This window comes from Artemia franciscana, chromosome 8 (genome assembly GCF_032884065.1).
Source record: "Artemia franciscana chromosome 8, ASM3288406v1, whole genome shotgun sequence".
Classification (NCBI taxonomy): Eukaryota; Metazoa; Arthropoda; class Branchiopoda; order Anostraca; family Artemiidae; genus Artemia; species Artemia franciscana.
The window spans coordinates 30530430-30549777 of record NC_088870.1 but is presented as its reverse complement, the minus strand read 5'-3'; positions in this window follow the sequence as shown (position 1 = coordinate 30549777).

Below are 19348 nucleotides of genomic sequence, written 5' to 3'. Positions count from 1 at the left end.
TCAATCGCTGGAGCTGTTGCTAAGAGATGGTGTGAAAGTCAAAAAAATTTTGTCTACAAGTGACAATCATTACAATTATGGGTGGCATAAATAAAGTGAAAAAAATCATTGAAATTATAGTCTAAAATATCATAGCAATGGATTTATTGTTGCTACATCCAATTTCATTTATTGGAATTTTTTGAGTATATATAGGTTAGAAAAGCTATAATAGTGAACAAAAATGTTGCATAACTGTAAGAAATATATGATGGCAACAAATTTATTTTCCATAAAAGAAAAGAAAGAGGAAACATGGAAGGGATTTACATTTAGATTATCTCAGAATAGAACAATCATCACAGGATAAAAGAAAAAAAAGAATTAGACAAGAAGTAGAGTAAATATTTTTTTTGAATAATATACCAATCTATATAAAACCCTCTTTCAATGATCATTTTCGGCAATATTTAAGAATACTTGTGCAGGACACCCCTAGTTTTTCGTTAAAATTCTATAGTTCTTTTGTAGCATAGTTGAGATTCTTCTATAGTATTTTCATTAGCGTTTCTATCTTGGAAATTTGCTCTGGCCTTCAAAACAGAACCTAGAGATACCCATAAGAAAACAACAAGTATTCCAGCTTTGAACACTTCTCCGTCTACCCGATTCTATCACCAACATAAAAGCACTGTATACACAAATACGATGCTATTTCAAAAAGAAAAAATCAAAAAAATTAAAATTATGCTTTCTTTTCAGCATAAAGAAGACATAATTTTAAAATTTACGAGCATAAATACACTCCTGTAAGTAATCAAACTGAAAGAATCCATTTGCCAATTAACTGCACTATAATTATATTTGAAGTTAGAGACTATTTATTTATTTTATAATTATTAATCTATTAATTTAGCAGTATAGATTAAAGAGTGCAATGATACTGCACTTCTTTTTCTAAGATAAAAAACAATGACGAATTCTCGGATTAGGATTATGACCAAGATTGTCCTTCCAATTTATTCAATCTTTTTATCTAGGTCTATTCTATAAAACCTAACTCTAAGAACGTGAAGTAGTAAGTATATGATAAGCTATAAGAAAACGATATAATAAAGTTCTAGTTAAACAAGTTTTTCAATTATTATTAAAATAAAGGAAAAAAAAATGTCCTGGATTCTTTATTTTTACTGTTTGTTGAATCCAAAAGCGGTTTCTTAGCTTAGGAAGGCCATACAATGAACAAAAGGAGCATACAGGCAATATAAGGAGCAAAAGGAACATACAGGCCATATTAGGATCAAAAAGAGCAAACAGGTCATAAAGGAGTAAGAGAGCTTGGATGAGCAGTAAATTCTTTTAGTGAGGGGAGAGCAAAAAAGATAATTTATTCCAAAAATGTAAAGAGTTCTATCTCTTTTAAAATTTGAGAAGGGGAGAGAAAGGAGCAAAAACAAGAATTTTTCCGATAATTTAATGAATTTAAGATTGAAAACCCTTGATTTTTATTTGAATTTTACAATTACTTGATGCCTGTTATGTTGCAACGACTTTTTATGTAAAAATAAACGCCATTACACAAAAAGACGGCAACAGCAAACAGTTTTCCACAGAGTTCGTTATAAATTACTGCTCAGCTCTAAAATTCAACATAGAAAAGGGAAAGGACGTCAATCGATTGGACATAAAAGACAAAGAAAGAAGTGATAAAAAAGAAAAAAAGAACAGCTCTAAAACTTAAAACCGACCCTATATATAGAGGACAAAATTAAAATCTGCGTTTGTTTTATTCATCCTTCGTTTTTAGTTTTACTAAGATGTCCTCACTAGAGAATCATTTTGGCCATCCTTCGTTTTTAGTACTGCTAAGATGTCCTCGCTTTTATGCTTATGATGTGTTTTATTTTGTTGTTCTAAAAATATAGTTTTAACTGAAAAAACGCCTTACAAGCCATAGCCAGATAGATTAGTAACTACAGATACAATTTCAATCAACCACATAGAATGTCAACCACGACAAAAATGGAAAGGATGCCTACTTGAAACCTTAGAAAATTTGCCTGATTTCGAACAAGGTGGGAAACAACCCTAAAGCATCAAGTGATCCTTATGAGAATCACACCGTCAGACCCATGGTATCAGAAAACCCTCTTGTAATGGTTTCAAACTCTTATATACTAAAATGTGATTTATTTCCCGTAGAAAGATCACGGAAGGATGTTTTTTAGTTCATGTTAAATATGTTTGCTACTCATACTACAACTGTTGCTACATTGCAAGCAGAGGGTATTAAGCTGAAGCTTTCAAGGAATGTTTAGACGGACGCTGAAATAAATCAAAACCAACATTGATCATGAATATTGTCAAAAGGTTGACAAATTAATATCTCAAAAATGGCTCAGATTATTAAGTTAGACTTTTCAGGGTAAGTTTTGGTAGATTTTGAACTCAAAAGAAGATGCTAAGTGTATACTTTTAAAATCGGTCGATATTTCAAACAACTTCTTATGTTTGAAAAGTACAAGAGAAAACATTACAAGAGCAAAAAGGAAGATGGTGTAGTAAAATTGACTAATTAAGTAGGAATTTGATTTTAGTAAAAATATTAAGACACAAAATACAAAATGCAACATTTTGAAATACCACTTTTTATTATGATATAAGCGCATATACTTATAAGTATAGGCTTGTAAAGGAAATTGAGAAATAACCGCTTCTTTGCTTATGTACGTATGTAATCTGAAATGACAGGGTTGACTTATGATATAAAAAACACATTTTATGGGATCAAGCAATTTCTTCTATTTAAATTACCGGACTGACCTCTGTTGCGTTTAATTAGGAATACCTTGGACTTTTGAAATTGTTTTGATGTTTTATGTTTTGTAACTGGAATATTGTATTTGTTTTACACTGTGGGACGTTTAGTCCCAGCGCCGTATAAATAGCAATGTTCCTTATGCCGTTTTTGTTGAGTTAAATAAAGTAATTGTATTATGCCAAACTTCTCTATGAAACATTATTTAAGCTTCTCGTTAATACCCAGTAGGGACTCTTCAGATAATAGGTCAGGCCGTCCCTATGGAAACACTAGCCAAATTCTTATCATCTTAGGATCTTACTCACAACCCCTCCAAGGGCAAGGTTAACAACCGTTACAGTAACACAGAAAAATCTACCACAACTGGTGGCTTGCGGAAGAACTGTGTCGAAAAGACTAAATAAAGTTGTAGATAAAAACGTAAATGACTCTACCAGAAGGCAAATTGACTTCACAAACAACAATACTTGACATTGCAAAAATTATACCAGAATATGCGAGAATTGGAGATGTGGATAAATTAATCGAAAAATTGAGAATTTTTGACGATTTAACAGAAATAATTGACGATTAAGAGATAATGCGTAGCAGTTAGATTAAGGGGAAGTGTGCTAAAATATTTTGAATCAATTAAAGAAAAGAAGCAAAAAACATTGAAACTGTAATTGAATCCTTTAAAAATTAAATTTAAAAAAAACGAGTTTTTTTAACGGAAAGTAAGGAGCGACGTTAAGACTTAAAACGAACAGAAATTACTTCGTATATGATAGGGCTGCTTCCTCATCAACACCCCGCTCTTTGTGCTAAAGTTTGACTCTTTCTCTTAACTCTACTTTTTAAAACAGTAAAAAACTTTAGCGTAAAGAGCGGAGCGTTGATGAGGAAGCATCTCCTTTCATATACGCAGTAATTTCTGTTCGTTTTAAGTCTTAAAGTCGCTCCTTACTTTCCGTTAAAAAAAACTTGTTTTTTTTTATTTAATTTCTGAACGTTTTTGAATCAATGCATGTTTTGATTTTGGCTCTCCGCAGATGAATAATTAAAACGAAATTTGCATTTTTTTTTGCTAAATGACTTTATCATAGTTTTGATTGAATGATTTCGAGAAAAAAAGGAGCGGGGGAGGAGGCCTAGTTGCCCTAAGATTTTTGGTTACTTAAAAAGGCAACGTGAACTTTTAATTTTTTTCCGAGTGTTTTTATTAGTAAAAGATATACGTAACTTACAAATTAGCTTACGTAGCCAACTTCTGTATTCTCGTGTTTTTATTACGTATACAAAGGGGTTCACCCCCTCGTCAGAACCTCGCTCTTTACACTAAAGCTTAAATTTTGTTCCAATTTCTTAAGAATGACCTCTGAATCACAAAAGCCGTAGAATAAATAGTTGAAATTATTAAAAATATTTTAGCTTTTAAAAGACCGAGGTATTAGGAGGAGGTGAGCCTATCTTATGCGTAATAATTTCTGTTCGTCTTAAATTTTAATGCTTCTCCTTACTTTCAGTTGAAAAAACTTTCATATTTATTTTTTTATTGTATATTTTTAAATAATGCTAGATAATCTTGCACTCCCTTCATGAAAATCTTCTTCCCCAATCACCAATTCCTCCAAGGAAAGTTCCCCCAGCATATTCCCCTCTTCTCAACTCCTCCCCTCCAACCTAAAAATCACCCTGAAAACGTCTGTACACTTCCGAATAACCATTACTATATGCAAGCACTAGTTAAAGTTTGTAACTTGTGGCCCCTCCCACGGGGACTGTGGGGGAGCAAGTCGTCCGCTAAGACATAGTTACAAGGTTTTTGACTACTTTGAATAAAATGGCAATCTCAGAATTTTGATCTGGTGACTCTGGGAAAATAATTAGCGTGGGAGGGGCCTAGGTGCCCTCAAATTTTTTTAGTCGCTTAAAAAGGGCACTACAACTTTTCATTTCCGTTAGAATAAGCCCTCTCGCAAGATTCTAGGACCATTGGGTCGATACGATCACCCCTGGAAAAAAAAAACAAAAAAAAAAACAAATAAACACGCATCCGTGATCTGCCTTCTGGCAAAAAATACAAAATTCTACATTTTTGTAGATAGGAGCTTGAAACTTCTACAATAGGGTTCTCTGATACGCTGAATCTGGTGGTGTGATTTTCGTTAAGATTCTATGACTTTTAGGGTTTTTTTTCGCCTATTTTCTAAAATAAGGCAAATTTTTTCAGGCTCGTAACTTTTGATGAGTAAGACTAATCTTGATCAAACTTATATATTTAAGATTAGCATTAAAATGCAATTCTTTTGATGTAGCTATTGATATCAAAATTTCATTTTTTAGAGTTTTGCTTACTATAGAGCCGGGTCGCTCCTTTTCGTTACCACGATCTGTTTGAAAGGTTCATCGATAAGATTGTTTCTGAGAGGCTTAGAGCGGAGGTAGTTACTTTTACAACTCAACCAGTATTCAAGAGTATGCACACAAGGTTTGTCGGCCTGTTAGCTTATAGTTAGGCAAAAGCGGAAGTGACGAAACAATACAAAAAGTATAAGTACCAACTTTTACACAAGGGATACCAAAAAAACTGCTAAGACTAATATTATCACGTTAGCCTGAAAATCTCAAGCAGGCTACAAGTTTGGCAGAAATGGAAGCGAAAATTGATGAAGTTATGAGAAAAATTTCATCAGATGTCAATAAATAACACAGTAAACAAATATTACTTTAACCATGGAAGAGGGCAAAACGTGTCAAATTTGGGGAGACAGATCGTTAACCTAAGAGGCACGAAGGGGGCCAAGGGTCATCTTCTAAGGAAATAGCCGACCGATTCCACGACCTTGAGTCCTTAGTAGCATGGAACTATAGAAAGTATGGGTGTCCACCACCACGGACAGTATAATAATCAATAATGATAGGTAAAAGACATATAAAAGTAATTATACACTCCGTAGAGGTCAGAAGACTAACGGACAATATAGAAAAGATTTCGTTGCCATTATTGTAGCAAAAAAATCACCATGCGGTAATTTTTGACATAGAATTTGACATAAGGAAGGGCCAGCATATAAAACGAGACACCAGTTTGGAAAACAGAGTGGTACAAATTTAAATAATGATTTACTATAATGGTTAATGATAATGATTTAATAATAATTAAAGATAATAATGATTTACCGATTTTACACTGTTTTAAAATTGAGTGTTTCCAAAACATTCCGTGTCTACTTGATACAGGTGCGTCAAAACGTTAATTAGAAAAAAGGTTCTTAATAGGTTTCCCTCTATTGTACAAAATCTCTGTTTCTGTTAAGCTGTTATTAAGCTGTTAAGCTACATTATCACAGATGCTGTATATGCTAGAGTGTATAGATATTCAAAGCTTACTTATCTAGATGCTCCCAACCGACTTTTACCCAAGTAATCATTTATAAAGAATACCATTTGAAACAAAATTGAAAATAGGTATTAAAAAAAGAAAGAAAGTGAAAAGTGTTGAAAGTCTAAGTAAAACAAGCCAAATTTCCAAATTATTCACTCACCGTAAAAAGATGTTCAAAATTTCTTGTGAGTAGCTAGGGTGTCAAATCATGCAAATAGAAGGGGGGGAGGTAAAATTTTTTATCCAAAACCTAGGTGGGGCAAAATTTATTATATAAAATATAGAGAGGGGGTGGACAACTATGCTCTACCCTTTTCTCACAGAGCTGAAAATATTTTGGTTGATAAAACCACTTTATCAAACTACCAAACTTTGACAACAAAGCAAAATGAAATAATATTATAATGTGCCCCTAAAAAAATAATATTTTAAATCTATTAATAGCAAAATTTCACTGTTATTTTATATTAAATTTTGTAATAATTACAAAAGATAATATTTGTAATTCAGTTCAGTTCCTTACTTTATTACAATAAATATTTACAATAGCACTATAGGCTCCATCGCCCATAGTAGGGGGGCTAAATAACACAAAATTTAAAACAAATAAACAAAAGAATTCCCTTCATTAAGTTTATACAATAATAAAAAAAAACTCAAGCAACAAGAGGAGACACCACTCCCTGATTGATCCCAACATTTAAAACATATCGATCCTTTGACCCCATCCAGTGCATAGGGCAAAAACAGCTACTATCCATCCCAAAAAATTGCTACCCCATGATTCCTTGTTGAAAAGTCTTTCCCTTGTTGAAATAAGGAATAACCCTTATTTCTTAAATAGGAAATAGAAATAAGGAATAGAAGAAACAGAAATAGGAAAAATAAGAAGTCGAAGAAGAAATAAGAACATCCAGTTCTGGAAGATGAAAAATCCTTTACATCATTACATAATAATATTTTCCTATACCATATTACATGAATAAAACCTGAAAATTGACGTCTAAGAGAATTTCTCTGTGACCAAAAGAGGAAATGGTAAGAGCAAATGAGAGCAATAAGTAACGCTATCTAGCTAAAAAAATCAACATCATACAAGTTTCATCAAAATACTTATTTTTTAAAAGTAGTCTTTTCGTTTTGCCTTAACCTTGATCAAGGATGATGAAGGTATTTCTCCAAAAAATAAACCCATCTGTGCCGCGTTTGTTCTTTAACTAACATAGTCCTTCCCAAATTTACTTCTTCAACCGCCCCTTTTCATGAAAAAATATAGCTCAGGGCCCCCCTGCGGATTATTTATTTTCAAATTTTAATAGCAAATAAACAGAAAAGAGTAAAAAATAACAAATCAACTTTTTCGTAAATCATACTAAAGAAAGGAAGAAATTAGAAAAACTGATGTTATTACTAAAACAATTTTTATTATAAAGTATAATAAAGTGACAAAATTATCTACAATGAGATTTGTTTTTCGACAAAATCATTAAACTAGCTGTCGAACTTAGAAAAGAAAAGTAATGCAAAACAGTTCAAATACGCAAAATCGTCTCATTGAGGAAGAAGAAACTTGTTTGCTGCTAATTTAGTTAGCCTTGGGGCAATAGTAGTCTTATGACACCTACCCTATTCTGAAAAATCATTTTTTCCTGTTTGAAAAACAGACAACGAAATATAATTACAAAAACAAACAAGGAGCGTTTTCTCACATCATCAGAAATTATTAGACCATTATAAACATGAAAAAAAAATCTAAAATTTGTAATTTCATATGCTTAATAAGATTTATTATTTAAATCTGAATTGTTTAGGATAAAACTAATTTATCCATATGGTTGCATATTATTTTTTTGGGTTAGACAAGGTGTGAAAAAAAGCAACAGACAAAAGTGCTATAATAAAGTTATGATGTAAATTGTAAGACGAATTTAGGTTGACTAACAGGGGAGTCTGAAGTTATTATTATCTCACCATTATTTACTTTTAAAAAACCAAGACATTTCTTAAAATAAACTAATTTAAAAACTAGGCTTTTTAACTTAATCTAAACTTTAATTTACGATTTTTTATGGGATAGCCAAACTATTTGTTTAAAATGAAGTGCATTTTATGGTAAAAATCAAATGAAAAACAAGTTATTTCAACTGAAAGTAAGGAGCAACATTAAAAATTGAAACGAACAGAAATTAATAGGTATATGAAGGGGATTGTTCCCTCCTCGACACCTTGCTCTTTACGCTAAAGTTTTTTAGTTCTTTGAAAAAGTCGTCTAGCTGCTCTAATTAAACGACCCCAGTATTTCAGGAGTCATTCTTAAAGAATTGCGAAAAAATTCAAACTTAGGGGTAAAGAGAGGTTTTGAGGTGGCAACCTCCTTCACATAGAAAAGAATTTCGATTTATTTAATTTTTAATGTTACTTCTTACTGTCAGTTGAAATAAACTTGTCTTTTTACTATATTTTTGATCATTTCTTAAAATATTTTCAGAAAATATGACCCCATCTCCACGGAGGAACCCCCTTACCATGGAAGTATCCTCTAGATAATTCAATCCTAGTGAAAATTTACCCAGGGCCGTTACTTTTAACCGCTCTTCCCGTAAAATTGAGACAAAAAAGAGAAAGCAAGACATATAAAAATAATTTTGTATAAGAATTCTGGCAAATTCTCTTGACAAGTTCACTGCCTGGAAATTTACCTTCTTATGGCATATTCCCCTGTGGAAAAACCCCCAGCAGAAAATTCGTCCCCTCTCCACCTGAAAATGTATGCACGCATCTTAATAGCAAATACTATGCGTAAACAATAGGTAAATAGTATGACTTAAATACCTTCCCATGGGGCTGTACGGAGGAGAAGTTCATGTTATACCCAAAGAATCAGCTATTAGGTCTTTCAACAACGATGAACAAAATGACTATCTCAAAATTTTTATAGGACGATTTTGGGAAAAAAGTAGCGGGGAGATGGGCTAGTCGCCCTTCAATTCATTTGCTCACTTGAAAAGGGTACTAGAACGTTTAACTTTCGCTCGAATGAGCCCTCTTCCAATATTTTAGGACCACTGGGTGAATACGATTACCCCCGGGGAAAACAAATAAACCAAAAAAAAACTAAACACGCATCCGTGATTTTCTTCTGCCAAAAATACAAAGTTCCACATTTTTGAAAACAGGAGCTTGAAACCTATGCATTAAGGGTGTCTGATACGCTGAATCAGACAGTGTGACTGTGTTGCGAGAGAAACACTTTGGTTCTGTCCCGGTTTTTTTTTTTCCTATGCCGCCGATCTCAGCTTATTCCTGGAAACTGGTAAGAGTCTAACCTGTGCGGTTTTTACGGAAAGTGTGGACCTCAGGCCGGAATGATGAATATGACATTACATTTTGGGAAGCTCTGCAGAACTCTTGCCTGGGGCCAAAAGGGATGGTTTTTGCTTCTCCATGAGCCAGAGCTTATGGTGTGCGAAGTAAAGTGGAGTTATATAGTCTATGTCAGAGAGGAATATCTTAAGTTGTGCGGCCAAGCTTTCGATATATCAAAGTATGTTTCTGCTTTCAAGTGAAAAGCTCCGTTCTAGGAGGCACCACTTTCACATTGAAGATTGACTAAAATCTGTAAGTTTTAAATATATGCGGCAGTTACCCGGCCCCACAGCCAATATATCTTCTTTGAGTGATAAATAGAAAAATTTACAGAAGCTAAAATATGGCATTTTCCCACGGGTCCGAAAGTGCTGCCATCGATTGTTTCTACCCATTTCTGGTCGTGATTTCAGCTGAGTTTATCATTCGGTTTTTTGGACTTGGGATTGGCGTAGAGAAATGTTATCAGATGTGCCTATTAAATTTTAAAAGTTCTCTCATTGCTAAAGAAATTGGAGTTTATCCTTATCTCCTTTATAAGTTGAGAAAAGTTGAAAGTTCAGTCTAAGTTGAGTTGACGATAGAAAGTTGGCCTACGGCAAAAAAAAAAAATCAACTTTTGAACTAAGACAGATCAAATATTTTTTCGACGGCAATCGATAGCTCCTGATGAGCTGAACAAAGTATATGGTATTCATTTTTTGGTATAAAAATTCCTTCATGAGGTACACCAAAACCAAGGTTTGAAAGTTTCAAGGGGTTGACAACTTCAGTAGTAAGGTACACACTGAAACGAAATCTAGGTCGATACAAATTGTGAGACATATAGAGGACTCGTCACCAACAGGTGGCTGTTAGGTAATAATCACCTTCGGCAAAGAAGGCTTAGCAACTATTGCTAGTTGGTGTATCTATTATTTGCTTCCAGTCTATTGGATGGTAAAACCAATTTGGTTCCAGTGGTAAGACATGTAGGGGACTTGTAGGTAATAATCTGCTATTAGGCTGATTATGGGAGAGGGACTTGTAAGTAAGAATTTGTTCACTTTGGGCTAGAACTTTGTGCAAATTGGTGCACATTATATTCGATCTCTTTAATTCTGACATAATTAAGTGTTTACGCAACGGGTACAAACGATAACGTAAAATAATGAGGTAAATTCGTAATAATTAGTGTCACCTATGGTATTTTAATCCTGAAAAGTTACGGATAGCTTTATAATACCAAATAGATCATATAAGATATTGTTCCAAGTTTTCATCAGTCACGATGTCTACAATTGAAAAGGATAAAGTTCAACTGGCTGCAAAGTCAATTTAGTCCCTTCTTTCGATACTACTGTTGTTGTTTTTTCAACACTGAGGAATAGCCTTTAATCATGTGATTACTGATCGATAGCGAAGAAACAAAACTAAAGTGTAGCTCTCGCAACACTTAAGTCGGCAAAGCCGGACAAAGGTTGCTGCAACACTTAACGTTGCCCGGGCAACGTAGGTCTAGTTTTTATTAAGATCAATCGATTTTTAGGGACTGTTTCATTCTTTTTTCGACAATCAAGAAAATATTCTCAGGCTCGTAACCTTTGATGGATAAGACTAAACAATGAAATTTTTTATATTTGAAATCAGCATAAAAATTTGTTTCTTTTGATATATATTTTTGAATCAAAATCCGTTTTTATATAACCGTTATTTCGAGTTTTGTTACTATTCAGCCGATTCTGATTTTTAAATGAAGTGTATTTTATGGTGGAAATAACGGTTTTTAGCAGTTCTTAGCCATTATGAGATGGCCAGAACCCTAATTTAAGGGCTTAGAAACCTATTTTTAGGTACGTTTTGTTTAGAATGTATTATATGGTAGAAATAAAACATTTAGCATTCATTAGTCATTACGAGACACCCTGACCCTCTAAATTAACCGCCGATAAAGTTATTTGTAAGTACGATTTGTTAAAAATGAATTGTATTTTATGTTAAAAATGAAGTTTTTTTAGCAGTACTTGGCCATTATGAAATAGCCAGACCCCTAATTTAATGGCAAATAAACTTATTTGTAAATACTATTTGTTTCAGATGAAGTGTAAAGTATGGTAGAAATTATGACTTTTAACTGTTCTTAGCTATAATGAGATAGCCAGGTCCCATAATTAAGGGCTTATAAACCTATTTGTATATTTGATTCATTCAGAAGAAAGTATATTTTATGAAAGAAATAAAAAAAATTTAGATGTCCTTGGCTATTACTATATAGAAAGACCCTTAAATTACGGGTCTATAAACTTATTTGTAAGTACAATTGCATAATTGAAGTGTTTTTTTCTGGTAGAAATAACAATTTTATAGCAGTCCTTAGCAAATACGAGATAGCCAGGCCCATTAGTTTAAGGCCTATAAACTTATTTGTAAGTATGACTTATTTACAGTAAAGTATATTTAAGGTAAAAAATAAAGATTTTTAGCCGTCCTTAGCCATTAAGAAACAGCCGGGTCCATATATTAAGGGCCAATAAACTTATTTTTAAGCACGATCTGTTTAAAATGAAGTGCATTTTATGGTAAAAATTAAATAAATTCATTTTTTTTCTTCACAAAAACTGAAAGTAAGGAAGAGCATTAAAACTTAAAACTAACATAAATTATTGCGTAAATGAAGGGGGTTGCCCCCTCCTCAAAACCTCGGTCTTTACGCGAAAGTTTTTCAGTACTTTTAAAAAGCCATTTTGTTCTAATTAATGTTTTTGTGTTTGAGGAATCATTCTTAAAGAATTGGGACACAATTCAAATTTTAGCGTAGCCTACAGATGGAAGTCCTGAGGAGGGGGCAACCCCCAACACATTAGAAATTATTACTGCTTGTTTTAAGTTTTAATGTTTCTCCTTACTTTGAATAGAAAGAAAAACTCATTTTTTTTATTGAGCTTTGGTTATTTTTAAATAATTCCAGGAAATCTAATCCCACCTCCAGGGACGGAACCCTCCTTACCATAGAAATATCTTCTATATAATTCAATCCCGAAGAAAATATACCAAAAGCATTGAAAGCTTTTCAATCATTACGTTGATTTTCTTGAAGTTTTTTTTTCCTTTGTGATACAAAATTTCAAGATTCAATTATTTTCTTTTTTTTCATTTTACCACTCTACCCAAAGTAGTAATTAAGCCTGTGTGTTTCTAGTTGTGATATTTTGGTCATGATTCTGTTTTGCTCACTAATATTATTTTGCTTATTGAAGAGATCTCATTGCGTTTTCTGTTACTTGTGAAATTTTGTTGGTTGTATTACGATGTCAATGCAGTAAGAATTAGCTGAAAGCCGCGTTCATTAAAACTAGGTGACCAGAAAAAAAAAGAAGGTTTTCAGTGAAAAGTCTTGTCTTAAATAACTATAAAAGTTCAAAATACTTATCTTCCACGTAGCTTAAGGTAATTTTTAGATTATAATCTTGCTTTAAAATAGGTTTCTAAAGAGATAAACATAAAGAAAATATAATATTTAGTGAAAAATTAAAAAAATTATCCCTTATTTGGGAGATAGGGCATGGGGAAGTGGCTTTATTTGTATAGGGTTATAGCTTTCACAAGGGTATGGAGAGGCGGCAACTCTGTTGAAAGGTGTAAATTTGGAGGGAAAACTAAAACTGTAAGGAATACTAACATATTAAGATTTGCCTCGAGGGCTCGGCTGGGAAATGGCCCCTTTGTCTTTTTTATTTTGCTTTCATCTAAAATAGCAGCAGTTACAATTAAATCGTTTAATTTTGATCCTACCCCTGAGCACATGTTTGTTGATTTTAAAAGTCCCGAGTTTGAGAATTTCATGGACGAATATGTTTCCAAGTAGACCGTTTTGCTTTCGGACAATAAGTTTTTCAGTGCAAAGGCTTAGCTTCAGAAATAAATCCTGAGTTCAAAATACTAAGCTGCCACACAGCTTAAGGTAATTCTTTTATATTTCAAACTTAAAAGCAGCAAAAAAAGTCAAGTATTCCCGTCTTCTGGGTAGGCTTATCTTTCTTCCCTGCTAATATTGAGGGGAGAAAACAAAATTACAACTCTTCCTGAAGTTTAAAGAAAAAACGATGAGAATAGCTTTTGGACTGAAAATTTAGCATTAATGTTGCATCCAGATGTAGCATTCTCCGTGGAACAAGCTTTCGGATACGCTCACTATAAAGTAAAGTCTCAAAAGTGGATTATTTCGATAAAATTTTTTGGGGCTTGTTCGGGCTTATTTTGAAAATCCGAGGGCGTTTTTTACGCTGACAATGTTGCAACACTGGAACAGAGCATAAGGAAGAAAGATCTGTTTCCAGAGAGATTTCAAATTCCAAAAATGTGTGACAAAAAAAACCTAGTGTAAGTTGCTAAGAATATCTCAGTTTAAAAAAAAAAATTATTTGTGATCAGCAACTTTTATATGATTATTATTAAGGATGTAGATCTTCACCTTGCTCAGTGATCATAGAGCTTTAATTGTATGATAACTGCTAAATACAATGATCATTGACTTCTTGTTCTGTTATTCTTGACGCAAAAAAATTAAGCTGTTTTAAACAAAGAGAAAACACAAAATTTCTCATGCCCTGCTAAAGGATTATCTCTAAGCAGAGTAATAGCTGATCAGCAGTTTTTTGATAGTTGTTTAATAAGGTGATTGTTAATATTCTAGTTGGGTGACTTCTTGTTATCTCAGAAAGGGGCAAGGTTAGGAAAATGAAACTTTCAGGGGTGGGTCTACAGGCTAAAGTATATCCTGGGAAGGAGTTCTAGAGTACCCACCTCCACTCCTTCTCCCTCTAGAGAGCCCTGAAATTCGCCTATCTGACAGGTTTGACAAGTTTAACAGGTTTGTCAAAATTGAAATTTTGACAAAACAACATTTTATCTTAAGTTTTAGTTACCAGTTGCTTTTTCTCTGCCTTTAGTTCTAAAAATGCAATTCCTGTTATGATTAGAATTCTGAGCCATATCAATGTTTTTTTTCAAAATTTAGGAAATGTATTGGCATATCTTTGAAACCTTATAAATTTGGATTTAGCAAAGTTGTGAAGCTGAAAACAATTTTGTTGTACTTCATTCAACAGAAGATCTATTTTGCAAGATTTCACTTCTATAACACATATTTTGAAAGTTGGGCCCTCTAAAGGGAGAAGGAGTAGAGGTAGGTACTTCAAAGTACCTTCCAAGGACATACTTTAGCCTGTAGATGCATCCCTGGAAGTTTCATTTTCCTAACATAACCCCTTTCTGAGATAGCAAGAAGTCAATCAACTAGAATTTCACCAAATGATTTTCTTTCAAATAAAATTGATCTAGCCTAAATAGGGTGATAATACTGTCTTAAAGCAATCATCACATTAAAGCTACAAACACATTGTTAACATCACAATGCAAATAAGCTGAAATAGCAGTATAATTGACTAAGTATCAGTGCAGTATTAGCATTTTAACCATGGTCTAGCTCCTTTAGAATGATGTTTGAGTAACCTGATGTGAGCTACCTCTTCTAATCAGGATAGGGCTTTAAACTAATTTCCCAGGGATGAAAAATATGGTAACTTTTCCTTTAACTACATATATTTAACTATATTGTGTATAAGACACAAATTTATTTTTAAGCTTTTTGATCTAAAGGATTTTTTTTTTTAAACTTGGTCAACTATCAGAGACAGCACCTTACCCATTCTTGATATTATACTAAACAAATCTGATAAATTCTTGTAGGATCTAATTTGGTGATATTTTGGTATGTACATTTATTCCATCTTTCATTTAAATTTGATACTCCTTTCACTAACTTCAGCAAATCAACAAAAAATTCTACTTTTTGTGTATAGAACCCCCTCCTGTTTCCCTATTTGACCTAAGGTCAATGAAGAAAACTTTAAAAGCCTTAGCCTTTTTGACCTAGGGTCATAGTCTCAGAATCTCAATCAAACAGATGGATGGACAAATAGATATTGCAATGTCTGTGTTATCTATAGTTAACACATTTGATCCCAGAAAAGATTTAACAAATTTTATCATTGTCACATCAAATTTAGCATGCTGATGAACTTGATATTTGCCTTGTAGTGTCCTTTTTCAAATAATATTTATCAAAAATAAAAAAGTCTTTTATTTTTGCTGTTTAAGATGTTTATGATTTTACAGAATGTTATATTTGAGTGTGGGTGTGTGCTAGGATTAAACAATGCTTATGACAGCAAAGGTCCTTCCATTTGTGGCACCACAGAGCATTGAATCCCTGACCCTAAACTCATGAGTCAACTGTCATATTTAACATATGTGAAAAAATGTATTTATTTTTTTTTGCTCCTAAAGGTGTAGTTGAAAATAGTTAGAGCTTTGAGGTGTGAATCCCCTTATTTGTCCTGTTGGAAGGAGGCTAGTACTGTACTTGCAATTTTTGTAGTTTCTTGTTAATCTTATAATCTCAATTTTTGCAATTTTCTTGTTTCTTTACCACTTCCACGGTATTCTATGAACCCGTTCTTGTTCTTTGTAATATGCCTTTACTGTATTTGGGATATATCTGTAGGTTTCTCTTTGATACTCTACAATAGCATCCTTATTTAGATAAGGTTGCATGTAGCTTTTTCTAAATGTTGTCAAGTCTCTTAAGTCACTTATACCCTGATGTTTTCCCTACTGTTTTTAGTTGGTAAAAAAATAATCCAAAGAAAGTTCCCATTGAAAAGAGCACAAAAGTGAGATTGAATTTATCAAAGCTTGGAGGTTTGCCCCTTCAGTCTGTTGAAAGAAAACACATTCATAATTGAAGCTTTGTTCATTTCAATCTTAAGAGTGACCTACATTTGTGACAATTCATTAAATGATTGTAAAGGGATACTTTTATTTATTTATTTGTCTTGTTTGAATTCTAAATGTTTTTTTAATTCTTTAAATTGATATACATTCCTTCCAAATTAATTAATTGCACCACAGTTCCATTTGCAAGTTTTGACCTACTTTGTAACCCTTGGTCTCAAAATTGCATATAAATTTATTGAAGCTAGGGAACATAGAACTTCTGTCTGTTTGAAGAAAATGGATGGATGTAAGTTGGTTTAATTACACTAAAGTCCTAGGGTCATTGCAATTAAAACAAAACAATAAAGATTAACTATAAAATACTTGACATTACATAAGTATAACAGTCACAAAGAAAAACCATTCACAAAATTTTACTTTTGTGCTCAGTTGCCAACCTGAGCAATTGCCTAAATTTTTAAACCTTGCAAAACATTCACCAGCCATCTCTCATGACCCACACTCTTCTCTATACATCAACAATTCATTGAAAAGGAACAACTACCCTACTGACATTTCTTCATTTGTACTTATGTTTAATAAGTTTAAAAGAATGCTTAAATGGCTAAGTCAGAAGCCAAGTAAAGGACCAGATGGTCCTTTAGCCAGGAAGTGCAATAGGAAGCTAGGGGCCAGCCATCCTGTGCTTTTGCATGCCCTTCCTGCTTACTGTCCCCACATTATTTTAGGTAACTTTTTAAAGTTGGGCCAATTCTAGCTGAGCTAACAGAGTCACATCACTGATCCCTGTCCCAAACCAAATAAACTGGTAATGCCAGGAACTAAACCTGTGCCCTTTGGATAAAGGATTCTCAAGCTCGAGAGCCAGCCACTTAGGAAGGAACACAAATGTGACCACAGAACAACAATTGTTTGAAAAAGAAAATATTTAAAAAAAACTTAAGTCATAGTTGCTGCCCATAAACAATATGCATTTTATTTAGACAAATTAAATTTAAGACGGGTATCAACAAAACTCCATCAGGAATTGTTTTTACTAAAGATACAATAAGCAATATGAAAGCTTAGTTTTGTGATATTTTAGTCTTGAAATAATACAAAATAAGAAAAATTATATGTTCTATTTGTTTCCCACAAGCTCATTTGAGACTACAATATGTCCATGGTGCACTTATAATCTCTCTAAAATGCTTTAAACAGAAAAAATTGTAAAGACAATTGTTCTCATCAGCAAGAAAAATATTAACATAGTTCTCTCAACTTGGAACTTTTTAAGACAACTTCTTAGCAAAGCAAAGGCAAAACAAATGAATTCAGCTAAAAGGTGGTAAAATATAGGACAAATCTAATTGGTCTAAATAAATCAAGGCCTATAAACACAACTGCCTTCTAATCTCAATTCTTTGTGTTTCTGATTCTTAGCTGCAGCTTTGTAGCCTAATGGAAAATCTCAGTTCTATTAGCCTACTAGATATGGTCTAGATGGTTCTGGAGACATTTACATTTTATTTTCTCTAGAGATATATTTAGTGCATAAGTGGATATGCACTATGTTACAAATCTAATGATCACCCAATTTGCATGACCACTAGATTTCAAAGGCCAGAGAAAATTCAATCCTTGAATCTAGTGATGACCTTTGATCTTGATTGCCATCATAAATTGGTGTAATGCTAACTCCATGTTTGTCAACGAAAATAAGTGTAGGGTTGTCCATTACTTTGGCAAAGTAGAACAAAGTTACCAATACCATCTTGCTGGACATTCAATCTTACCTGTTGAAAATGTCTGTGACCTTGGTGTTCATTTTGATTCTAGTCTTAGGTTTGACAAGCATGTCTCTGAAGTAACTCGTAAGGCAAACTATCAGCTATTATGTCTTAGACGGAATTCCCGTAAGTTTAATCTCCGTTCATTCATTTCCATTTATAAATCAACAGTTCGACCTATACTCGAATACAATTCGTCAGTATGGTATCCATTGAATAAAAATGACAGAGCAAGGGTTGAAAAAATACAGCAAAGAGCAACTAAGCTTGTACCTTATTTGAAACATTTGCCGTTTGAAAATAGACTGCACAGGCTAGGATTGTCAAGTTTTCAATTCCGAAGGGATAGGACAGACATTATTAACACATTCCGTATAATCAAAGGCATTGATAATATAAGTACATCACAGTTCTTCACATTTAATGACACTAACAGGACCCATTATCACCCACATAAATTGTACCCCTCACTTTCAAAAAGGAAAATAGGCCAACATTCATTTTACAGCAGGGTGTGGAAGCCATGGAATGACCTTCCACCTAAAACATTTCTAACAGATAACATAAATAAATTCAAAACAAGACTAGCAGAAACAAATTTTCAAAGTAAATCATTTTTAAATAATTTCTAGTATTATTTGTCAGTGTTTGTTGTAGTCGTTATTTTCATTGATTTATATGTGTGTACTATGTTGTCAGTTGTATTATGAATTTTGTTGTGTATTATGTTGTAATAACTTCTATTTATTATATTTATTGCGACAAGCTTGAAAGCTTACCGTATTTGGTATTAATAAATAAATAAAAAAGTCATGGGCCTTACTTATTGTTAGGCATAGGCCTACCAAAGACCATAGTAAATGCTAGATATACCCAGTGTCTAACCTAAGCTATCCAAAATCAAAGTCTTGACAATTGTTCATGCATTATCTGTAAGAGAAAAAATTGCTCCTCCATCAGACAGAGCAAAAAAATGTCCAGTACTTTAATTTGCAGTAGTAGCAAAGTGATAAGGAGCTACGTGGAAGCTGTTTTCAATCTGATGGTTGATTTCTGTTTCTTCCCCTACTACTGAGTTGCTGTTGAGTAGGGATATGAGCTTCAAACAAATGACAAAAACAGCTTTCAGACTGAGTATTCAGAATTATCCCTGCATCCGGATGCAGCATTCTTTTGTGAAATAAGATTTTGGACATGGTCAGAATCTCTTGATTTAGTTTTCTGCTGCTCTTAAGAGAGTGTCACTTAGTTTTCCGCTTTAATTTCAAT